Genomic DNA, 25,636 nt, shown 5'->3' with positions numbered 1-25,636 from the left:
AGGGTCCCAGCAGCAAATGCCCCAGTGAGGCCTGTGCTGTGGGGGAGTGTGCAGGGGGAGGACACTGGGCCAGTCCAGGTGAAACAGGAGGCTAAGCCCAAAAGAGTTAACTAAGAAATTTGGGCCTGCAAACAATTTACCAACATCCAAAATGATCTGTGCTCGTTCTGTTCTACTTACTGGACCAAAGCTTCAGAGAATAGTACAAGAACACGTAATAGGCCTAGAAGCAACACATTAGAAATATAACAGGATCAGGTAGACATTTGAATAGGAGAAATAGGCTTGGAGCCAGGGCTTTTTCCAAGCTTCAGTGAGCGAGTCAAGAACAATGGAAAAGAAGAAGGGTCAAGCTGAGGAAGATGAGTTGAAGCCCCTTGCCCCATGGAGGAAGATAGGAACTACCCTCCGAAATGGGGAACCAAGAGAAGCACAACCCCAAGCCCTGCCTGAGCTCCACCTATACTCTGCCTATTATTAATATGCATTGATACATGTCGTAATCACTTGAATATGCATTTAATCACATCTGAAAATTGTATAAAAGTGTTGATTTTCTGAGGAGCCGGTGAGCAAGTTTGTCCAGTGGGAGCTGGTTTGCTCCCAACGTTGAATAAACAAATACCTTGCTGCTTAAAGATAAAAAAGTCTCTGAGCAGTTTCTTGGACCGATTTTTCGGATTCACAGGGTCGGGGTAGAAAGGTTGCCCCAGGGAGGGAGTTCTGACCCTGCAGGGCCAGTCCCAGCTGCCTGGGCCCCTGCCTTTGCAGGACCACATCCCTGAGGCTCCCGTCCCCACTGCCCCAAAGCAGTGTCAGCTCCCTGTGTGCCAGCCCCCGGCAAGGCCCTGTATGCATGTGCCCTGCAGGCCTTGGCTTTGGCAGGAGTCTTTCTGGGAGTTGTGCAAAAGGTGGTGAGTGCAGGGGGAGTGAGTGGGCTCCTGGTGGTTTGAAGGGGAGGGGAGCTTTGACCACATGGTTTTTCTCCCTACAGTGCCAAACAGCATCTCTGAATTCTTCCTATGTCACCTGACCTTGCTTCCACTGGGCACACACCTTCCTTTTTTGCCTTATCTCCAAGACAAGATCCCTGCTCAACCAAGCCGCCTTCTGTCTCACCTGCTTGACTTCCAACATTTGGGAATTGCTGCTCCTGTGCCCTTAGGAGGTGATGTTTGAGAAGTGACCAGCAGTGATGGCCCCCAGCACCTGCAAAAGCATTTTCCCAGAGGACCTTCCTTCCTAATTCCCCGAGCAGCCTGAAGTCTGCTCTCCTCATGGCCAGAGCTGAGGTTTTGCTGGCACTTTTTCTCCTGTTAACAGAGATTTTTAACTTGATCACTTTGAGGTCACTGTGGCCAAGATGGTCCCAATCTCCACTTTGCTCACAAGATCCTCTCTGTGGACAAGCAGTAGATCAAGGAGGGCATCTTTCCAAGTCAGTTCCTCTAGGACCTGTTCCATAAAGTTGTCATCCAGGTTTTTTAAGGAATCTTCTGGCCTGGGTTGTATCATTTGTGTGATGCTCCCAATTAATTTCTGGCAAGTTGAAGTCCCCCATGAGGACAAGGGCAGTTGACTTGGAAGTGTCCTTTAGCTCCTCAAAGAATAATCCATCGGTATCATTGTCCTGGCTAGGAGGTCTAGAGGAGACTCCCATGGTGATATTGGCATTATTTGTTTGCCCCAAGGCCCCCTCACTACCCCCAAAAAATGGGACTGGGAAGAACTTGGAAGCTTTACTGGGGTCACTGGGAGCAGCTGGGCAGGGGCAAAGAGACAACGGGGAGGGGGGGACACATGATGCCCCCCAAAATCATCAGGGGGACAGGGGCTGTCCAGTCTGGGCCTGAGGCCATGGGGAGGGACTGTGGCCACCACTGGCTCAGGATCTCTGGGCAGAGAGAAAAGGGGGTGACACCAGGGTTGGGGAGTCCCCCAGGGGGCACACACACTCCAGGGAGAGGAGGACATGACCCCTGGGGACCCTCCTCACATTCTGGTGCAGGTAGAAGCTGAGTCCCAGTGCCAGGAAGACGAAGTCCAACACAAAGCCCCCGACCCCCGTCAGCATCTTGCCGTGGGTGGTGTCCAGAAGCATGTCTGGGGCCCGGGGGGGTCAGGAGCCCCCAAAACATCTCACAGAGGCCCCCAAGACCTCCTAAATTTCATCCTAGTCACCCCCAGCCCACCCAGGACTCCTGAAACCTCTTTCAAGTCCCTACCCACTTCCCCTAGGAATCTCCAAACCCCCTCCTAGCCCCTCCAGGACCATCCAACCACACTCCCTGTTGTCCCCGGTCCCCTGAGGAGTCCCCAAACCCTCCCCCAGTCCCCTCTCGGACTGCCCAGGAGCCCCCAAATCCCTTTCTCATCCTCCCCATTTGCTCAAATCACACCCCTAGTCCCCCTCCTGGCTCCCCTCAGCTCCCTCCCAGGTACCCCCAAGACCCACAAACTCCCTTTCAGTTGCCTCCAGGATCCCCAAAGTCTGTACCAGTTGCCCCAAACCTCCCCCAAGCCCCTTCTCAGTTACCCCCAGGACCCCCATCTGCGGCTCAGCTTTGGGGTCCTGCAAGATCCAAACATCCCCAACCGCCCCCCAGGAAAAAACCAAACAGACACCCCCAAGATATTTGCGGCGAACTCCCCCTCCCCGGTCACCTACGTGATGCGGGGCGGGGGGGGGGTGGGTGATGCTCTTCCTCTTCCTCTTCCTCTTCCTCTTCCTCTTCCTCTTCCTCTTCCTCTTCCTCTTCCTCTTCCTCTTCCTCTTCCTCTTCCTCTTCCTCTTCCTCTTCCTCTTCCTCTTCTTCTTCCTCTTCTTCCTCTTCCTCTTCCTCTTCCTCTTCCTCCAGCTCCTCCTCCTGTTCGTTCCGCCCGGGCGAGGCGGTCTCGGGTGAGCAGTGGGGGGGACACGATGGGAAAGAGGGGAGAGGGGGAAAAGAGCGGGTGAGACCCCCAAACTGAGCAAGAAAGGGGGTGGGTTGTCCCCAGAGGGAGCTGGGGGGCAGTCGGGGTTTGGGGGAACGATGGGAAGGGGGTGGGAGAGGGGGAATAAGGGGAGGTGGGACGGCGGGAAAGGGGTTCCACTGGGGCCCCTCCGTGTCTCCATCCCCTGGGCCCTGGAGAGGGGGGAGCCTGGAGAGAGGAGACCCCCGAGCCCCCTGTCTCGAGCCAGGGGTCGGGGCCGTGCTGTTCATTCTGAATTCCCGTCAGGCTGAACAAAGACCCGCTCCCGTGTCAGGAGCTCTTGTGTTTTCTTGTCCCCAACACTTCCAGGAGCTCCCCCCGCATTCCCAAAGTCCTGCCGGGTGCTGGCTCACAAGGCCCAGCACAGCCCCCCAATCCCCGCCGTGCCCCACAAAGTTCGGTGCGGGGGTGGGATAGAACAGGAGAGCCGGGCTGGGCCTGGGTAGAGGCCGGGAAGGGAACAAAGAATGGCCCCGGGGCTTGGATCCCGCTTTGGTGCTGCCGCAGGACTGGGCCAGAGCTGGGAAACAGGACCGGGAAAGAGAGAAGAGAAAGAGGGAAGAGGCAGAGGAAAGAGAGAGAACAACGAAAGCGAGGGGACCCGATCCACTCCCTTTTCTCGTTAAACAGACTTCTGGGGCGTTTTGTTCCCTTGGGCACATCCGGCCCTTCCCCAGGGAGTGAGTCGGGTGGGCTGAGCCTGTCTCAAGGTGGAGCAGGGAGTTCATAGAACCAGAGAATGGGCTGAGTTGGGAGGGTCAGGATCATTGAGTGCAACTCCTGGCCCTGCACAGGACACACAAAGAATCCCACCCTGTGCCCGAGAGCATTGTCCAAATGCTTCTTGAGCTCAGACAGGCCTGGTGCTGTGACCACTTCCCCGGGAAACCTAGTCCAGTGCTCAGTCACCCTCTGGGGGAAAAAACCTTTTCCTAACATCCCACCTAAACCTCCCTGACTCAGTTCCAGCTGTAGAGTCCTGCCACTAGTCACAAGAGTGAAGAGATCAGTACCTGCCACTCCACTGCCCCTCAGGAGGATGTTGAAGACCCCACTGAGGTCTGACCTCAGTCTCCTTTTCTCCAGGCTGAACAAACCAAGTGCCCTCAGCCGCTCCTCATAAGGCCTTCCCTCCAGATCCTTCCCCATCCTCATGGCCTCCTTTGGACGCTCTGTTATGGCTTCATGTCTTTTTTATATTGTGGTGCCCCAAAGTGCCTCAGAACTTGAGGTGAGGCCGCCCCAGTGCAGAGCAGGACAATCCCCTCCTTGGCCTTGTTGGCAACGCTGGGCCTGTTGCCCCTCAGGACAGGGTTGGCCCTCCTGACTGCCAGGGCACTGCTGACTCATGGCCAACTGGTCACCAACCAGGACCCCCAGGGCCCTTTCCTGCAACTGTTCTCCAGCCTCTTGTTCCCAGTCTAGACACACAGCCAGAGTTGCCTGGAGGAGGAGGAGGAGGAGGAGCAAGTGGAGAAAGAATGCAGCAGGAGGAGAAGTAGTGGGAGGAAGAGCAGGGATAGCAGAGGAAAAGGAGCAGGAAGAGCAGGAAGGTTGCTGTTCTGCTGCTGACTGTATCCGCAGCGCCCCCATCCCTGGGAGCATCGCCCTTCCCTCCTGCATCCCAAAAGTGACTGGGGAGGGGGAGCTCACCCCAAATGTCTTGGGGGATTTCTGGGGGTTTTTTGAGGGAGACGTTTGGACCTTTGAAGACTCCAAAATGAGCCGCAAATGCCCCTTGGGGGGGATATTGAGGTTCCCAATAGGTGTTTTTTGAGGGTCCCCAAAAACCTGCCGGCAGAGTCCCGGCAGTGGGCAGGAGGATGCATGTTCCCCCCCACAGTGGGTGTTGGTGTTCCTGGGTCAGGAACACCATTGGAGGATCCATGTTGGATGATCCATGGTGACTCACATTGGGCAGAGACCTGGTGGGTAAAGACCTGTTGACCAACGTTTCTGGTGACCCATGTTCCTTGTAACCCACTGTGGTAGTGCTTTACCCCCTCCCCCAGGCCTCGCTATGATCTGAGACATGCTCGTTAGGCCTCGGCCTTGATGAACAGCCCCTGGGCTGAGCTGCTTTTGAGCTGCTCAGAAACACTGTCTGCTCATAGGAACTGATGCTGTCTAATGAGCTCCTGCTTTTCTTAACCAACGGCCTTGGAAACTTGTTTTTCTTGCCCAAAGAACAACCCAAGTAGAATCGTATTTTTGTTCTCCAACTTTCAGAGAAAGTCTCTAACCTGAACTGGGACCAGGATGGACAGTTCTTGTGCCTTAAAGCCCCCTCTGCGCGGGTCCCATAACCAGCGGTGCTGATTGAGACCCTTTGAGCTCTCTGAGGCCACAGCAGCTGCGACAGCAACCTCCCTTTGCTTGGGCCTCTCAGAGCCCCCAGCTCTCCCATTTGCTGCACTCAGAGGATCCTGACCGACAGCAGATCCGGGGCTGATCCCTCTCACTCCTCGAAGCTCAGCCGTTCTTCTGAGAATGTGCAATGGCATCCCAAGGGAGGATTTTCCTGAATCCCAAGGGAATTGTTCCCAGGTACCTTGTCCAGACTCTTTCTGTCTGTGTGAGTGTGAATCTGCCATAACAAATGTCCCGGGAACACTGCTCTCCTGGATTCTTCAGCACTTTGGATTTGTAAGTCGGTCAGGCCTGTGAGTTACTGTTATGGTGTCGTAAATTCTATATGAATGCTTTGCTAAATTATTTGACTTCAGTTATCAGTTAAGTGCTGTTAAGTTAAGTGCTGTTGGGCCTCTAGGCATAAACTGTTGATCAAGTTCAGGCTCAGTTTAGCATGGTGGCAGCTGCGACAGGGGCCTGACCCTGCCCGGGACGGTGATGCCACCTGCCTGCTCCAAACTGGGCTGGACTGGTGCTCCCAGTGCTGTGTGGGCCAGGGTCGCTTTTGGGGACCCCCCCGGCACTGCCCAACTGCTTTTGGGGTGTCAGTACCTGCCCAGCGCTGGGGATGGGCTGTGTGGGAGGAGTTGGGGCCGGACTGGTGGTGCTGGGAACCCCCCCGGCTGCAGGCAAGGGGAACTCGGGGGAGCAGGAAGGGGAGAGACAGTGGGAAAGCAGGAGGAAAGAGCGAGTGGGACACCCAAACCAAGTGGGACAGGGGTGCGACAACCCAAACCAAGATCAGTGATGGCTGGGGATTGTGGACAATTGGAAAGGGGGATAAGAGAGAGGAAAAGATGGGGCTTTGGACAATCAAAATGAGCTGAGAGGGGCTAGGTCACCAAATCCAAGCAAGGTGAGGGGGGATACCAAGCTACTGGGGGAGCTGGGGATTGTGAGGATGATGAGGAAGGGGTGAGACAGTGAGGAAAAGTTGGAAGAGCAGGCACAGGTGTCCCATGGGGGTCCTGTAGCAGGATGCTCTGCCTGGAATGGGGTAAAACAACTCCAGCAAGGCCCTGTTTGAAAAGCCCTCAGTGGGAAATTAAGAAGGCTGGGGAGGAGGTTGTCATGTTGTTTTGGGGACTGAACAAAGCTGAAACCAGCCTGACTCATCAATCCCTAGGTTAAACATCCTGAGAGTGAGAGAATATTTGGCAGACCTTGTAAAATATCTGGATATAAAGGAATAAACAAGTGACACCACTGAGAACTTCTCCACAGCTACTGAGCTGGCATAGCCTGGACACACCTGACTGACAGTCCAGCACTTTATACTAGAAAAGTTCAGTCCCAAATTTTAAAGGTAGGGTCTTCTGACATATCCCTTCTTGGGATTGTGTGTGGAGATTCCTGCCTGGAGTGGGGACACCCCTCAAAGTCACTCCTCAAGGCTAAGCCAAAGAGATTTGCCTAAGGTCTTTGGTCTGGCTGAGTGACATCAATCTCTACTTAATAATTGGTTTTGGTTAAATGCAATTGCTTTAGTACAGTTGCTTCAATATTGCTTCCTAGTGCACTATATTACAACAATTGTTATAGCTGCTATACTGGGTAGTAAATAATTCTGATTAAGATATTTTTACTTAATCATTATAATAATAAATCCTATATATATTTATATAAATATACCTGGTTTGTAGTCCAGATCCCTGGGACATCACCGTGGAAACCCTGTCACTGCATGGGACATCACAGCTCTTTAGCAGCATAGACACCTCTGTTGTCACTGTGAAGCCTCTGTGAGTGCTGTGGTAAATTGGCTCCATCACAATTTCCTGTTGCTCCTGATGACAACCATCACTAGGACATGTTGCTCATGCATGGCCCGTGGCAGCTCCATGGAGATGCAACCACCCTGGGGTGGTTGCCATGGGAACAAACTGAGTCCTGTAGCCAGAGTCTGTTGCTATGGCAGCGATTTACGATCCTATACCGCTTGTCAGTTACCACAACACCCATCAGTGGACCCCTTCCTAAGTGTGGTGCCATGGCAACCAAGATTTGGACCAGTTGTGATAGTTGTTTGCTGTGGAAACCTGCATTAGGGCACATTGCTATGGGCTTGTGCCATGGAATTCTGGGTCTGTGACGTTTCTGTGGCAGCTTGCGTCAGCTGTCCCAGCAATCATCATAGAAACCCATTGCCAGAGACTGTTGTCATGGCCACTTGCACTGAGACCTGTTGCTAAGTCTGGTTGCCATGGCAACCATCAAAAAGACCCATTGCTATGTCGGTTGCTATGACAACCTGCGGGGAGACCGTTGCTGCAGTTTCCATGGCAACCATTAATAAATCTATTGCCAGGGACCTCACTCCTGGGCACTTCCATGAGTTGTTTGCCATGGAAACCATCCCACAATCTTATTGAAAGGTTGGTTGCCATGGCAAGCAATATAAGAATCCATTGCTAAGGTTGGTTGTCATGGTAACCATCCCAATGCCCTGTTGCTGGGGCAGGGGCACAGCACTGACCCTGTGAGACCTTGTGCTGGGGAATGGGCATTGGGAGATGGTTTGGGCTTGGAGGGAGTAAGTTTCCTTCCAGGGGGCTTCTCTGGGACTGGACTGGGAACAGGGGGGAAAATTCTGGGAGGTTTTTGTTTCTGCCCAGAGCCAAGGCCTTTCCTGCTCCTCATCCTGTCCTGCCAGCAAAGGGAGCTGGAGGTGCACCAGGAGTTGGGAGGGGGTACAGCCAGGACAGGTGACCCCAACTGACCCCAGCAATGTCCCAGACCATGTGGCATCACTGTCAGGTGTGGGAAAGGAGGGCAGACTGGGGAAGGAGGGAACACTGGGAGCGATGGTGTTTGTGTCCCAAAGTCACCATTCCCTGAGGTGGAGCCCTGCTCCCGTGGGGAAGCTGAACACTCTCCTGCCTGTGGGAAGCAGGGAGGGAGTTCCTGATTTTTGCTGCTCCCATGGAACTGTCTGTGCCTCAGCCCAGGAGTTTAGTCCCTTTTGCTCTCTGGGTTGTACCCTGTCCAGCAGGTGCTCAGATGTCACCACAATTAGCGATGGAACCCGGTGTGAGGGGCAGTGCTGGAGAAACAGACTCAGAGAGACATCGGTAGGGATTGTTGCCATAGCAACCAGCACTTGGACTATCAGTCCATTGCCAGGGACTCTTGCCATGGCAACCAGAACCATTCCTCGTGACCTAGGGCTGTTGCCATGGCAACCATCCCTCAGTCCATTGCCAGGGACTGTTTCCATGAACACCTGCACTGAGACCAATGGCCGGGCCAGTTGCCATGACAACCACCATACAGGTCCATTACTATGGTTGGTTTCTATGGAAACCATCTGATGACCCATAGCTATGGCAGTTGCTGTGGCAACATTCCCATGAGTTGGTTGCTGTGGTCAGAAACAATCACAGTCCAGTTACTGGAGTTGGGTTACCGTGGGAACATTCACTGAGATTGGTGGCTATAGCTGGCATAGTTAAACGTGGCAACTATGCCATGGCATAGTTAAAACCCATTACTGGGGACTGCTTCCATGGAGATGTGAACTGAAACCCTTTGATATGATCAGTTGGCACGGTAACCATTAGAAGACTTTTTGCTGGAAACTGGTTCCATGAACAATTAAACAGAGACCCATTGCTATGGCAGTGGTCTCCATGGCAACCAGCAAATGACCCATCACGATGGTGGTTTGCCATGGTAACTTCCTCCAGTTCTAGTTGCTGAGGACTTTTGTTATGGAGACTTCCGCTGGGTCCAATTACAAGGGGTGGTTGCCATGGCAACCTGCACAAAGACCCAGGGCTTGTGTTGGGTGGCAAGGCAACCTGCACTGACTTTCTTGATGCAAACTGGTTACCATGGCAACTGTCATAAAGCCCCATTACAAAATCTTGATGCTATCACAGCTTCCTCGTCCATGTGTTGCTATGGTTGGTTGCCATGGCAACCATCATCAAACCCTTTGCTACAGCCCATTGCCATGGACAATGCCACTGAGATTCATTGCGAAGGTCAGTTACCATGGCAACCATCCTAAATTCTCATTGTTAAGGTCAATTACCATGGCAACCATCCTAAATTCCCATTGCTAAGGTCAGTTACTGCAGCGTCCTGCTTACAGAGAAGGGGGTGGAGTTTAGTGCAGTGTGGGGATGACCAGGTATTTATTCCACATCCATGTCATCGCTGGGAATGTGGTTTGGGCAGGAAAAGCCAGGGCTCTGGACACAAAGTGCCCCATCCTGCTTTGCTCTCTCTGGTGGAGGGACTGTCAGCACCAGACCTGTGCTTCCTGTCCTCTGCCCCACTGGTTCCCCCTCCCACTTTCTCCAGAGCATGACAACGGACCTCTGATGCTGAAAGGGACAGAGAGGATAAACATAATCGACAACAGTGCTGAACCAACAGCTCCTGTGGGGAAGCTGCCAGCAGGGATGGAGTGGTGACAAGGTGATCCCCCCTCAGACTGAGCTTCTCAAGCGAGAGAAAAGGAGGCCTGCACAGGACTGCGCCTCAAATAGCGGCTGTGTGGCACTACCAGGATGGCCCAGCTCCTTGGTTTGTCCTTGTTTTCGTTGTTTTCAGGCTGAGGGGATGGGAAATGTTAGCCTTGGCACATTGCTGTGTTAGCTCCCTGAGCACATTGCCTTAATTTCCCAAATACCACTTGGCACAGCATGCGGGAGCTCCCCCACCACATTGCCTTTGTCTGGGGACACTACGCAGACACATCCCACGAGGAGCACCTGCCATCTTGTTTGTGTGCCCAGTGGTGAATACCTTTTGGGGGTGAAACACTTTTTTTTTTATATACTTTTGCTCTTAATATTGCTGTTCTTACTGTGCGTGTCTTATGCCATTGCTGTGTGCTTTCAGAAAATTGTTATCTGAACCCAGAGTCTCTCCTTTTTTGTCCATCCCTTACCAAAAGGAGTGGGAGAAGGGGAGTGGATTTTAATTTCCTGCTGATGTTAAAACCAGCACACCTGTCATGCACCAGCCTCAGGAAAGATGGAATAATGCAGTGGACTGGTAAAGAGGAGACTGAGAGTAGTGGGTGGTGGGACTTAAAAACATTGGGATCCACATTTAGCAAAGGCCACCTGATCACTCAACTCTGGGGGATCTGCCTATTGAGCTGGCTCTGCCAGCCAAAACTTTTATGTACCATACAAAGGGATAAAGTTCCTGCAGTGCACATTAAAAACATGTTGGGGAAAACAGTCTGGGTTATTCCTGCCTCAGGCAAAGGCAAACCCACCCATGGGATTGATATTGTTCAAGGACATGGGTCCACATGGTGGATATTTCAGGAGGATAGGAAATGCGGTGTTTGCCTCAAGAGGATTTGATTTTGGGTGAGAATAGCCAATGCATAAAATTATATAATGTTAATAAGACTATGCATTCTCACTTCCAGTGAGCCAGTCCCAGCCAAGCCCTTCTCTGTGTCCTCCTGCAGGCCATGGCTTTCACAATATTCCTTTTGGTGCTTGTGCAAAGCATCATCCAGTCCCTGCAGGCAGTCAGGGAGGGGCTGCATAAGATTCAATGAGCTTGGAGGTCTTTTCCAAGCTGAAGGACTCTTGGATTCTGTGATTGTGTGCTGGATTCAGCTGGGTCCGTGTTAGCAGCATTAGTTTGCTCCCAAAGTTTCCTCGCTGTCAGGTCTTGTGGCCTAAGGCTTGAGCTTCTTTTAGCTCCTTGTACTGAGCTGCTGATGGGAAACGAGAGGCCTCTGCGAGCAGATTCCTGGTGTTCCCTGTAGAACAGTGAGGGAGAAGGTGTAGTCAAGTGGGAAGAGGAGTACTGTTTGTGTGTGGCCTCCTATGTGGCCTTGGTGCCTTTGAGGGGCTTGAAGGAGAAAAGAGCTTTGTTAAAGTGAGAAGTGAAATAGTGTGTTGGCTGTGGGAATGGGAAGAGAAGAGGAACGGGGAATGGGAAGGGAAAGAGGAATGGAAAGGCATCTGCTGATGCTGTCATTTGTTAGTTATGTCTGCGTGTAGCAGGGAGACTGCCAAAACTGAAACCAGTACACAGTTGAAAGCTGAACAAAACAACATTTATTCCAAAGAAAGTAGCAAACAAAATGAGAAACCGAGAGACAGAAAAAAGAAGGGAAACAAGCCCCCAAGACAACCCCCCATTCACTCAAGTGTTACTTACCAGGTTGTCTTACCGACCCCAGAATGCTTAGAATTCCCCATAGCAGAAGCTGCATCCTCATTATCCTCAATAAGCCAATTTTCATTAATGTGAGGAAAGCTGGGAGACTGTAGAAACATCAGTTGAACTTCAAAGTCTCCTGTTCTTTCTCTCCTCAGACTTAGAACCAGGGTTCTCCCCTGTTTCAGCCCTGCCTCCCAACTGCCAGCCTGACTCCCAAAATTGCATAAAAACAAAGATTCCTCCCACACCAAAGGTGCCAGCACAGAAAGCTCTTGCTGCCCATGGAGTCTCCCGGCTGAAAAACCAACTGAACCACCAAGGCAAAGCTTCCAGTCTTTCTGTCCTGGGGGTAACGGCTGTTGTTTCCTGTTTTCAGACCTGCCTCTTAGCTGCCAGCCCTATTCCCAAAATTGCAAATGGATGAAGATTCCTCCCAGAACAAAGGAGCCAGCACAGAAAACTGTTGCTGCTCATGGAGTGCCAAGCCTGGCCAACCAACTGCAGCACAAAGCCAAAGCTTCCAGTCTTTCTTCCCTGGGGATAAGGGCTGTTGTTTCCTGTTTTCAGCCCTGCCTCCCACCTCCCAGACAGACTCCCAAAGTTACATACAAAGATTCGTCCCAGAGCAAAGAGGCCACGACAGAAAGCTCTTTCTGCCAACGGAGTCTCCAGGCTGACAAAGCAACTGAACCACCAAACCTTCCAGGCTTTCTGTCTTGGGGATAAGGGCTGTTGTTTCTTGTTTTCAGACGTCCCTCACAGCTGCCAGCCCTATACCCAAAATTGCATACGGATGAAGATTCCTCCTAGAACCAAGGTGCCAACACAGAAAACTCCTGCTGTTCATGGAGTGCAAAGCCTGGCCCACCAAGTGCACCACAACGTGAAAGCTTCCAGACTTTCTTTCCTGGGAATGAGGGCTGTTGTTTCCTTGTTTCAGCCCTGCCTCCCAACTGCCAGGCCGACTCCCAAAATTGCATACAAACAAATATTCCTCCCACATCAAAGATGACAGCACAGAAAGATCTTGCTGCCCATGGAGTGCCTAGGCTGACAACACCAAGTGCACCACAAAGCCAAAGCTTCCAGGCTTTCTTTCCTGGGGATAAGGGCTGTTGTTTCCTGTTTTCAGACCTGCCTCCCAACTGCCAACCCAACTCCCAAAATTGCATACAAACAAATATTCCTCCCACACCAAAGGTGCCAGCACAGAAAGTTCCTGCTGTTCATGGAGTGCCGAGCCTGGTGCACCAACTGCACCACAAAGCCAAAGTTTCCAGTCTTTCTGTCTTGGGGATAAGGGCTGTTGTTTCCTGTTTTCAGCCCTGACTTCCAACTGACAACCTGACTCCCAAAATTGCATACGGATGAAAATTCCTCCCAGAACAAAGGCGCCAGCACAGAAAGCTCTTGCTGCCCATAGAGTGCCCAGCCTGACCCACCAACTGCACCACAAAGCCAAAGTTTCCATTCTTTCTTTCCTGGGGTAAGGGCTGTTGTTTCCTGTTTTTTACCATGCTTTCAAAATGACAGCCCTACTCCAAGAATTGCATACAAACAATGATACCTCAGAGACCAAACTTTCCAGTACAGACTGCTCTTGCTGCTAATGGAGTGCCAAGCCTAACCCACCAACTGCACCACAAAACCAAAGCTTCCAGTCTTTATTTCCTGGCGATAAGGGCTGTTGTTGCCTGTTTTCAGACATACCTCCCAAATGCCAGCCCGACTCCCAAAATTGCATACAAAGATTCCTCCCACAGCAAAGATGCCAACACAGAAAGCTCTTGGTGCCCATGGAATCTCCAGACTTACAAACCAACTGAAACACAGAGCCAAAGCTTCCAGGCTTTCTTTCCTGGGGATAAGGGCTGTTATTTCCTGTTTTCAGCCCTGCCTCCCAACCGTCAGCCCTATTCCCAAAATTGCATACAAACACAGATTCTTCCCACACCAAAGGTATCAGCACAGAAAGCTCTTGCTGCTCACGGAGTTCCCAGGCTGGTCCACCAACTGCACCACAAAGTCAAAGCTTCCAGTCTTTCCTTTCTGGTATAATGGGTATTGTTTCATTTTTCAGATCTGCCTCCCATCTGACAGCCTGACTTCCAAAATTATATACGGACGAAGATTCCTCTCACACCAAAGATGCCAGCACAGAAAGCTCTGGCTGATCATGGAGTGCCTACCCTGGCACACCAACTGCACCACAAACCCAAGGCTTCCAGTTTTTTTTCCTGGGTAAAATGCTATTGATTTCTGTTTTCTGACCTACCTCCTAACTGCCAGCCCGATTCCCGAGTAGTGCAGCACTCTTGGCACTATGTGCACAGCAAGAGCTTTCTGGGCGGGCCCCTTTGGTCTGGGAGGAATCTTGGTCCGTATTCACTTTTTGCCTCCCATGGCCGATTTAGGAACGGGGTTCCTGCCCACGAATGACTGCCCTTCCAGCCAGGAAAAAAGCCCTGACCCTCTTTCTCTCACCTTCTGTTGGTGCAGCACTCTCGGCACTACGTGCGCAGCAAGATCTTTCTCGGCGGACACCTTTGAGGATAAATCAGATTTTGTCTGCAGCTCATAAAGGCAGTGTTTACAAAGAGGCTGGCATAAAAGACACTCAGATTTCTACAATCTCTTACAGATACATTGGCTGATAAGTCAGCGGCTTCTAAACATTAACACGAAAACTGAAGTGAAACTGTCTGATTGCATGAAGTAAGTGAACCATTTTTGGTGTCCAAGACTGGGAGACAGATGTGGCAACCACAGAGGAAAACACAGCACCTGCCCCAGTGGCAGAACTGACATGGCATTGCTGAACCACTGGGATACAGTCATTTTTAGATGGAATTTATGGAGCAACTAACATACAGCCCTTGTCCTAGCGCTCTTGGGCTTTCAGGCACACAGGTTCTTGGCTGCACTGTGGTTACAGTGGCTGCCCTGTAGCTGTTCCCTGTCAGCCTGTTGTCACCTCGCACTGAAAAAGCCAGTCTCTGCATGCATACCACTCCCCTGAGGAGCAGCTGAGCCCACTGGGCTGCACATACCAACTACATCCTATCCCCCATATAATACCATGGAAATACCCATGGTATTTCCCAAGGTGGTGTGCCAGGGGTCCCCACACTCATGGAAGAGGCATGATAAGAGGCACTGGTGTGAAACTGCAGCAAGGGATGAAGAACCCCCTGAATGGAACATGTAGCTGCAAAACAGTGATGCGTAACAACCTCCTGTGAAAGCAGGAGGAAGTCAGGCCTCCTGTGCTCAGCTGAGGACTGACCCTGTGTTTGCAAGCTGGAGCCATGGCTAGAGGTGAGACAGCACACCCTAGAGCACTGAGCAGAGCACACTGCCACACTGGTGTGGGGAGAATTTCAAAGCCATTACCTGCTTCCTGTGAGGCCGTTAGCTGGGTTTGTTTAGACCAGAGAAATCTTGCAGGGTAAATGCAGAGAAGGGGATCTGTGGGTGCCACAGGTGTTGGTGCAGGACACAGTTGTCCCGGAGCCCGCTGTGACAGTTCAGCAGCGTTGAAATTCATCAATGAACTCTAGTGCACTAAAAGTTCTTCCTTGTTAACTTTCAGGCTGACGGAGTCTGGTGATCTCTGCTGTTCCACTTCTCAGAAGGTCAATGCTTCAGCGTCAGTTTTTCCACACAAAGTGCCCTCCCCTTCATCCCCTCACAAAAACCAGCAATATGACCCCGATCATATTTTATAGAAATTTGATTGAATTTTGGTGTCTCACCATGACTGGGAAAAGGCAATGCCTTGCAGAGCTCGGATTACTATGTCAGCAAATAGCCAGGAAAAGTTACCTGCTAGTTTGGTGTAGGCAATTGCCAGGATTACAAAGCCTGGAAAGAACAGCTTTAGAAATGGGTCCATTACAGCGACGGCTTCCTGGGATCGAGCGAGGAAGTAAAACAACAACTACTTGCGTTTTCTATTGCATGAGTTCTCCCTGAGTTGTGTAATTTCTCCAACCCACAAAGCCCCATTAGGAACCATATTGTCTCCCCTTCCCGATCATGGACTCCGCCCCTGCATAAGCAGGATAGGCTGTCTCACCCGCCTCTGTCCAGTCCCTGGTTCTGTTACTGGAACACGGTCCTGCTGTATCTCCCATTGGTCAGTAGAGCCCTCAAGCCACTCCCTTCCCCCTGGACCTTGACCCAATCACGTCCCTTCTTCTTGCCCTCCCCCTGAGCCAATATAAACTGCAGGAGTGTCAAAATAAAGGTCTTTTTGCCTTGGGACACAGAGAGGAAATTTAGTCACTCTCTCCTCCTGCCGAAGGGGGACCACGCGACTGAGTTGTTCTCCGAGGAACCTCCAGCGGAGAGTCCACAATCAAGATCTGTTAATTGGTACCCAACAGCAAGAACCACACGAAATTTTCTACCATGTAGAGGATTTTCAGGGATCTCTGGGCTCACATGACAAAGCAACCGTGGCTTCTCGCTCAAACAGAATCCCGCAAATCAGCATGGGATTACGACCTATTGATTAGGTAGGCCTGCAGATGCATAGTTTCTGGAACTCTATTTTTTCACATTCATGGAGGTTCTATCTTCAGAGCGGGAGCGTGACACTTACAAATGCTTGAAAGGTCTTATTTATTTGTATGAACACCTCTTAGATAAGGACTCTTTAAAAACACTGATTAAGTGGATTTCAAAACACAACTGCGCACTACCCAGCCCCATATCATACCAGGAATGGGACATATTAGGGTGTGAATTATGGAGCGCTATACAGACAAATGACTCTTTAGCATCCCAGGCAGCAATCACCTGGTGGTTAATATTAAGCATGTTAAAAAAAAATGAGATTGTACAATCTGTGATTTGGGAGGAGGGAGCGGTGCGGCATCCAGATCGCGGCACAACTGTGGCCATGGGAACGGATTCCAGATGGGAAAATGTTTCCTCTGTATCTCCATCTTGCACACATCACGAGATGCCTGGCTCACCCTCCTGGACTCGAAAGAGTGACGACCGCATGGCTGTGTTGCGGCCTGCAGCCACCTCTCCACCGCCTCCCTGTCCCAGGATGGCCTTATGGCCACACCTCCCCCCATGATCCCCTTCCACCGCCCCCCCCCCACCAAAATGGTGGCAACCACATGGTTGTACCCCCACCCCCACCCCCCACCACCCCCCCCGACCAATTTTAGCCATGATCTAGTGGACGCTTCATTTCCCCCTCTCCCCCTGCCCTCCAACCCCCTTCCCCCCTCTCCCCCTCTTCCACCCCCACTCACCTCTATCCCCCTGCCCCCAACGCACACATGTACCACCTACCAAAACCCCACTTCCCACAACAACTCCGCTTATCCCACCACGCCAGTAACTGGCGCTGTAACCCCTTCAGTACCACCACTCTGTGGATGTACTTGTTCCTCCATAGCAATAGATGGCGCTTGTCCCCCACAAGGCCCACCACTGCCCCATAACCCAATTATTTCCACCTCCCTGTCCCTGCATACATGCCAATATGTCTGTAGTTATAGTCCTGGTTTCTCCGGAGCCAGTGCCCAGAGAAGCAGATGGTCTTACATAAAGGAACAAGCATCGACAGCTGATGATTTGAATTTAGTTAAAGCATTTCCTGTATTTTACCATCCCAAAAATTGTCCTGTCTGGGAACCTATCCCCTCCCAGTTCTTAAGGATACGAAAAAAGCTATTACTGAATACAGGCTAAACTCATCTTATGTAATAAGGGTACTAAATTCACTTTTTGCTGCGTACACGTTTACTCCAAATGACATAAAAGAATTAGTAAGCACTTTTTTCACTAACATGCAGGCAACACTTTTCCTAGACGAATGGCAAGCTTGCATTCGGCAACATGCCCAGCGAGCCTTTGCAACCACAGGGACCCCAGTTCTGGAGTCCTTTAATAGTCTCATGGAATGGGACACTATATTTCCAATGAGGCCCAAACCAAGGTTCCTATGAATGAATTAGACACTTCAAAAAATCTAGCCTTCCAAACTATTCAAGCCATCACTTAGGCAGCCAAACCTACACCTTCATATACACAAGTACAACAAAAACCAACAGAACCATTCATAGACTTTGCAGAGAGGCTAAAGACAGCTATTGCAAAACAAGTCAAACACCCAGAAGCTCAAGATGCACTATTTTTAAGACTGGCTGTAGAGCAATCTAATGATGATTGCCAACAAGTACTAAGAACTCTTAAAGATCCCACTCCAATGGACATGGTTAAAGCATGTCGTAATGTGGGATCTGGAAACTATAACAAATCTCTCCTGGCTGAGGTCTTGGTGGTGCAGAAAGAGGATATGTGCCACCATTCCAAACAACCTGGACATTTTAAAAAAGATTGCCCTCAGCTAAAAACAAGACCGCCAGCTTGTGTCCCTGCACTGGGTGAGTGAGTGTAGGTCGCTCTTCAACAGAGACGGCAGCCCACTCTCACCTAGGGATGCATCAAAGCTGGCTTCGATGCCAGGAAATGGACGGTCGAGCGCCAGGGCCAGTGCTATGACACAAAATGCCCCACAAGCCAACCACACTCAGCTGCTCCCCTCGATCCCGGACGGACAACCAGAGCAGGTATCCCTAGGGTGGAGCTGGCATCTCCCCACCAACTCACCATAAACAATGACAGCTACCAGATAGTCCTCTTGAGGCCAACAATGGAATTACCATTACCTGCTGGACAGTATATTCTAGCAGGAACTGCTTCATCCAGTGCTACTGCCACGACAGCACAATCAGGAGAAAAGGCTCGACACATCAAAAAACACTTCATGTCTGCCATATCAATCCTTGGCATCCCGAAAACTGTGAAAACAGACAATGGCCCAGCCTACACGTCTCAATCATTAAAAGAATTTTTTAATATGTGGGGAATTACACATGTCACAGGGATCCTCCCCTCCCCAACTGCTCAAGCTATAGTAGAACATGCCCACCAAACACCAAAAAACATGTTAACCAAACAACAAAACACAACTATTGGACTCACACCCCAAGAGAAATTAAACAAGGCCTTGTACGTCATCAACTTCCTAAATATGTTAGAACAAGACACCTCACCCATAGAAAGACACTTCAATTCACACTGGAATCAAGTCCATACTGATGCCAGGGTTATTTATAAAGATGTGATAACAGGTGAATGAGTTGGCCCTGTTCCCCTTACCACCTGGGGAAGGCGGCATGCTTGTGTTTCCACAGGTTCCGGTCCCAAGTGGGTTCCATCTCGTCTGGTGAAATTACACAACAGCGACAAAGCACCATCATGATCTCCATCATCCTCGCCATCCTAAGCCATCCTGTCATCTCATCGAATCAGCCTTCTCCTACAAATCCTCCCCTTCCAGATTGGGTAGCTACAAACCCTGGAAACATGTGGACTTATTAGCTAAGTCTTTAAATGTTAATTCCTTGTGCCTTTCCGTCTCAGACGCCTCAAACCCATTAAAAACGTTTGGTCACAGTTCCCTGGTCCCCTCAAAAATGGACAGGATTTCAAAATCAATATTTCCCTCAGTACAATGATCCAGAAAAAAATATAAACCAAATTGTGTCCTGCTTCCCACAACCCCCAAGGACCGAGACAAATACACAATATTTAGATGATTACAAATTTTAGATACTCTCCCCTCAGCCCACTGTTTCTATTTCAATATAAAAACAGAGGGAAAAGGTGAAAATCAGTTTAATGTAACATCCAATGGAGCCTATTCTAACTTTGAATTCTGGGGCAAAAAAAAATTGAACCTCCCCCATTACCCTCTGCCCTCCCCAAGGGGATGTTCTTTTCTGTGGACTTTGGGTATGGAAATCAATTCCTAAAGGAGCGGTTGGGGGACCTTGCACGTTAGGTCAATTATCACTCTATAATCCCGCAAAGATAATCCATTCCTTAGTGTCTCAGTCTGAAGAGACTAGACTGTTTGCTAAAGAGGATGAGTTGTGAGGTAGACCCAACTCCTCTCTCTCTGCAATTGTAATGTCAAATTAAGGGGCTTTACTCGAGGAAAATGTGGAAAAAACCAGAAGAAATAACAACCCTTTATTAAGAAATATATGAATGTTGGCAAAAAAAGAAAAAAAACCAGTAACACAAAACAAAACAACACCAGCAACAACAACCACAACAACAAGTCTAAAAGAATACTGCTCTGTCCTTTAGCACAGTCCTAATTGCGGTCGGCAGGGGGCGCTGTAGGACCCCTGGAGCTGCAGGACCTGCAGTACCTGGTCACGGTCGGCAGGGGGCGCTGTTGGGCCGCTGAGGCTGTAGGACCTGCAGTACCCGGTCACGGTCGGCAGGGGACGCTGTAGGACCGCTGGAGCTGCAGGACCTGCAGTACCTGGTCATGGTCGGCAGGGGGCGCTGTTGGGCCGCTGGAGTTGTAGGGCCTGCAGTACCTGGTCATGGTCGGCAGGGGGCGCTGTTGGGCCGCTGGAGTTGTAGGGCCTGCAGTACCTGGTCATGGTCGGCAGGGGGCGCTGTTGGGCCGCTGGAGCTGCAGGACCTGCAGTACCCGGTCACGGTCGGCAGGGGGCACTGTGGGCTCCGTCAGTCCCCCGCGGGAAGAGGGGGCCGGAGAGAGCGGTCCCGGACCGCGTGGGGAAACCGAGGAGATGGAGGGTCCTCGCCTCCGTGAGGACAAAAAGGAAGGCAGGCAGCACACTCCTACGGGAACTCACCACTGTCTCGAGTGGCGAGGACTCACTGCAGTCTCAGGCGGTGGTGTCTCAAAAACTCCTCCTCCTCTCCCGCGGACAAGCAAAACTCTCCGATGAAACACAGCAGCTCCGGCGGGCGGGACAGTCAGGCAGGTCGAAGCCAGCAGGACAAGAGGTTGAACTCCCCAGAATTAACAGCCAAAAAACAAGCTAGACCTCCGGTCCCCCTCCCCAACAAAATGCCTGTCTGCACCCCGGGAGCCAGCCACAGCACTCTGCCTCTCACCTTTCCCACCAGCGCCCAGACCCCCCCCCTCCCCCACCACCTCTCCTCTTTCTCCAAATAGCCCATTACCCTAGGTTGGCTACATCTTTTGTAATGCTAATGACCTCCCTTCCCCCTGCTCACTCCGTTTCTTTCCCTTGGAGTGAGGGCAGGGGAAGAAAAATTGCCCTGATTTCCTAATCTATAACACTTAGCCATTAGCCCCCCTAAAACAATCACAAAACCTGACATCACCATCTACTCTGAGAAACTGGACTCACCTGCAGTCCAGCAATTTAAAAGAAGCAGAAAACCATTCACAAACACAGGCCCTCAACAAGCCCCTCACCCCCTGGCTCAGCAACATCCCCTTTTTAAATCTCAAGATTTGCAACAATTCACTGAAAGTTGCGACTCCGTGTCCAAGGCACGAGGGACATGCCAGGGCAGAGAAGCCCAAAGGAGCACTGCAAATTCTAAGTGGCTGTTTCTACCCCACATACCACCTAAAACTGTGTAGACTGCTAATGAGATGTTTGCAAAGCTTGTCATTAAAGGCAGAGGATGACTGCAGGAACTGGACGGAAGGGATCCTACCATCATCTACATTCCAGCCACGAAGGACAATTTGGATTGGATGCTGGCTGAGGACGCAGGATTCCAAGCTGCCTTGGCAAGTTTTGACGGTGACATTTCAATCCATCTCCCTAAACACAGATAGTGGGCAGAAATCAGTAATTTACCTTTAAAAGCCACTACCAGATGCAAAAATGAACCAGTAAAAGGCCTCACGGTCTTCATAGATGCATCTGGAAAAAACATGAAAGACTGCAATGACTTGAGTAAATCCTGCCACAGAACAGTGGGAACGAGAAGTACAGACCATGAAACAAACTTCTGTACAGGTTCTGGAACTGACTGCCATTCATATTGCCTTGGGGAAATTTTCTGAACAACTTTTTAATGTTGTAACTAATTCCTGTTATACTGTAAGGTTAATCCCCCATTTTGAGAGTTAGTTTCTTCGAGATATTGTTAACCCTCACCTGTTGTTTGAAATGCGTTCTGCTTGGTTTCTTGTGATTCATAGAAGGTTTGATTTCTATATAATACACACAAAATCACATGCTAACATGCCAGGGCCAATGACTGACAGAAACTGAGATACACATCCACAAAACATAACTGCCACAGCATCCACTGAATAAAACACCAAAAGTGTAAAACACACTGGTTTAGTTGCTTAGCAACCTCTGGTATCCCAAAGCAGATTAACACTAATAATAAATCAACTCCACTTCCTATCAAATAGGAAAATTCTCACGTCACAGGCATTTCCACACTAACCCATAAGACAGGCAATTATTGAAAGAGCACATCACACACTGAAACACATGTTCAATGAACAACAAAAAAGGGGGAGAATCTGTATAGCCTGCAAGAACATCTGTAAAAAGCTATGTATGTTATCAATTTTTTAAATTGTGACAGCACTGAAAAGAGTAAGTATGAAAGGCAACATAGACCTCAGGCGTCCAACTCTCCCAAACCACCAGTCATGGTAAAAGATTTGATTTCAGGACAGTGGACATGATCCCTAGATTTTGTGACTTGGGGGGGAGGCTATGCCTGTGTGGCTGCAGGAAAAGAACTTAAGTAGATTCCTTCCAGGTGTGTCAAACCCTATTTAGGTACACAATCCAGCAGCAAGAACCAGAGTAACGCAGAAGTTTTAAAAGAGTTATGTTTATGTTTCAGGTTTTAGGTTTACATTAAGGGACAACCAATGTGGTAAAAAGTAGTCTGTAAAAAATCTGTGAATGTGTGTGAGATGAATGAATGGTGGCCGCCGATGAATGAGAAGAGTGAATGAATAAAGAGAGTTGTTTGACTGGACAAATATTAAAACACAAAACACCTGACAAAATAACATTATCCCTGCCACAAGGTCATTTTAAGAAAATTTAGTTTTGCTAAGCTTATCCTACTTCTTAAATACAGTTGAACTTCCCAGTTATTTAAAAACCCTCAGATTAATAAAGGTTATAAGTTTATATATGGTTGGGCTAAGGCCTTTAGGTTAATAAAGTTATTTCTCCAAGTTGCACTACCCTTTAGGAATATAAGAAGGTTTTATAAAGTTTACCATAGAGGTATAGGAGACCAAGCAAGCGATGTGCTGGGTCATTGCAAGCTTTGGTAGTTTACAATGTACTCTTCTGATTGTTTGCACTATTGTTATTACACTGTTTTCCTGACCTTCTTAAATAATTGAGGGGGGGGTGATGTAGGAGGTGTGTCCAAGGCATGAGGGATGTGCTGGGGCAGAGAAGCCCAAAGGAGCATGCATCTAAATGGATAACCCTACTGGTTAAGAAAGTCACATGATATCAGGGTATAAAGGGAAGCGCCGAATTTGAAATAAAGCTCTTTGTTTCACCACCTCACGAGGAGCGTGTATTTTCCTTATTATATAAGGACCCGTGCCCCTACATCCGACCTCCACTTTTGGTCCCATAGCAAGAATCTCTGGGGAGGCATAATAATTCCAGCCATTGGCACAACACATGCCTTAGATCTGCTCACGAAAATGGGATGTTGGTTAGCCAAGGAGGGTAATGCAACTAGTGCAGCACTAGAAGACCTGTTACTAGATTCCCAACAGTGATGGTTTCACTCTAGGCCTAGTTCCTTCCTGGTTACAAGCTGGTCTTCAGGAAGGCCTAGAGTGAAACCATCACACCAACAGATTAAGAAAGTCACTTTAGAGAATAGAGCAGACATTCATTTTTCTACTGCTAGTTAATGGACATGGCTGCAATGAATTTGAGGGGTTGTGCTGTCTAAATTTCTCCGACCACTCTCAATCCATCCACTCCCACATAAACGAACTCCATTCCCTCATTCAATAAATCCTAAAGTCTGATGAAGTTATTTGGGACAATATGTTTGATTGGCTTTCTTTGAAGGGACTCTCACAGCCCCTGAAAAAATTTCTATTATTTTTACTTTTAGGCCTGTTTGTGCTAGCAATCCTTCTTTGCCTTCTTCCGTGTATAGCCAAATGTTTCCAGGGTCTTGTAATGCACAATGCTGTGCAAGTTTACATTTCATTAGTAAATAAAAATGGAGTAATTTTAGGCGAACACCAGGATTACGAATCCTGGAAAGAACAGCTTTAGAAATGGGTCCATTACAGCAACGGCTTCCTGGGATCAAGTAAAGCAGAAAAACAACAACTACTTGTGTTTTCTATTGTACAGATTCTCCCTGAGTTGTGTAATTTTCTTGACCCACGCAGCCCCATTAGGAACCATATTGTCTCCTCTTCCCGATCGTGGACTCCGCCCCTCAAGATCCCCATATGGGCCATCCACTTAAGAGCTGGACTCGATGATCCCGTGTGGGACCTTTCCAACCCAGAATATTCTGCGGTTCTGTGAAGTGCTGTTTCACACACTTCTATTGTGTTTGTCAAGGCGATCACTAGCAGTATAGACCATGAGCAGTCATAATCAAGCCTAGAGAAGCTGTCCAGTGTGATGCTTCCCATCCACACCTTGGTGCTGTGGTCACCAGATGAGGGTCTCCCTTCAGCCCAGTGAGGTTGCAAGAGACAGGCAAGCCATGCACCAATCACAAAACAGCTACCTGTGATCAGGAGGTTCACCAGGATATGTCAAAGCAAATTCAACACCAGCTACCAGAAGCCAAAACTAGGAAAAAGTGTTACCTATGGAGAACTTACATATCTCGTGGTGAGGCTCTTGAGTCTCTGATTGCTGGACACCACTACATCAGGTTCCCCATGCTTCTCTTCTCTCCACCTCATCTCCCCATCAGCCACATTCTTAGGCTGCCTCCTTCCATCCAGTCACAGGTTTTATCAACCCTGCCCTGGACCAGTGATGATCCTTGGTATTTTGTTCTCTCTCTGCAGTTCTTAAGCTGTCTCAGCCCTGCAAGTGCTGTCACCGTGTGGCACAGCGCAAGTGACACTTGTGCTGTGCTCTCCCTTCCTTGCTAGCAGGGTCTACAGCACCACCAAGTGCCTGTACAGAGAGCACTGCTGTTCACAGTGTGCCCTAAAGGGCCTTTTAATGACTCTGCCTACTACATTGTGCCTGGAAAAAATTATTTTCTTCATGAAAGTACCCAGTGGGGCAAAATATCCCCATAAGGGAATATTTCCCCACTTTTGTTTTGCTTTTCTATTTGTTCCCTAACATCCAGTATTTTAGATGTGTTGTGAAACTGCACTTTTTTTGCACCTGAGCATAGTAGCTCTGTCACTGGCAAGAGCCTTCCCTTTCGCCCCCAGGCCTGGGAAAACGACTGTGTTTGGTGGTTTCTACCCCAGTTCTATTCTGACTGACTTTGTCTGGTTGCTGCTGTGAGATTTCATTCCTTTAAATTTTTGGACTTCTCTGGTTCCTCATCCATAATGGAAGTTGTGATAATCAGGTGGTTTTCAGGGCACATCTGAACAATTGTTTTGTTTTTATCAGCAGCAGTACTGGGTGATCTCACTTCTTTGCTTTCAAGTTCTAGGTAGCTTTTCAAATCTAAAGGAATAATTTGCTATGATCTGTTTGATCTTTACACTTTTTGTTCTACATGATTGATCATTTTTCCTTCCCTTCTGTGCAAGTTTCGAGCTGGCTTCCCGCCAAGTCCCCGAAACTCGACAACAAGGACCCGCCTCCCAGAGAGGGAAAAGAAAAAAAACCAAGCAGCCAAAGTTATAGCAAATATATATATATATATATATATATATATATAACATATGAGACAGATACACAAAAGGAGAATACCACACACCAGGAGGAGTGGGGGGGGAAGGGGAAGGGAGAAGGACAAAAAGGGGCAAGGACCGAACAAGCCAAACCAACCAACCGAAGGCAAACTAGCAAAAATCTCACCACTTCCCTTCGAACAGGCAGGATGGCTAGACACGGCCCAAGGCTCTCCCCTCACACGTGGCAGATAACGGTAGTCACTGTAGGCCTCGGCTCCAGATAAACCAGACCAGAACAGGGACCCGCCGTTCTCGAACCTCGCCGGAAAGGAAGAGAGCGAGATGCCTCCCGCTGGTTTTATTTATACCTCAAGTTACGTAAAGGAATAGCATGGAATACTTCTGTGATCACTTTTCTAG

General features: G+C 49.5%; 1 long non-coding RNA gene and 1 pseudogene across 1 annotated transcript; one reads left to right on the top strand and one right to left on the bottom strand.

Moving 5' to 3' along the window:
• The window catches only part of LOC127468440 (NADH-ubiquinone oxidoreductase chain 2-like), a 194,661-nt pseudogene that overhangs the window by 63,064 nt on the left and 105,961 nt on the right, over window positions 1–25,636 (top strand).
• On the bottom strand, window positions 19,563–20,552 carry LOC127468452 (uncharacterized). The gene is made up of 2 exons (XR_007903572.1): window positions 19,886–20,552; window positions 19,563–19,827 (listed from the first exon to the last, which is right to left on the bottom strand). It is a non-coding gene; the product is annotated as an uncharacterized LOC127468452 (long non-coding RNA).

Source organism: Manacus candei, unplaced genomic scaffold, assembly GCF_025592945.1.
Source record: "Manacus candei isolate 608988 ecotype Guabito, Panama unplaced genomic scaffold, ASM2559294v1 h1tg000015l, whole genome shotgun sequence".
Lineage (NCBI taxonomy): Eukaryota > Metazoa > Chordata > Aves > Passeriformes > Pipridae > Manacus > Manacus candei.
This window is presented reverse-complemented; position numbering and strand designations above follow the sequence as displayed.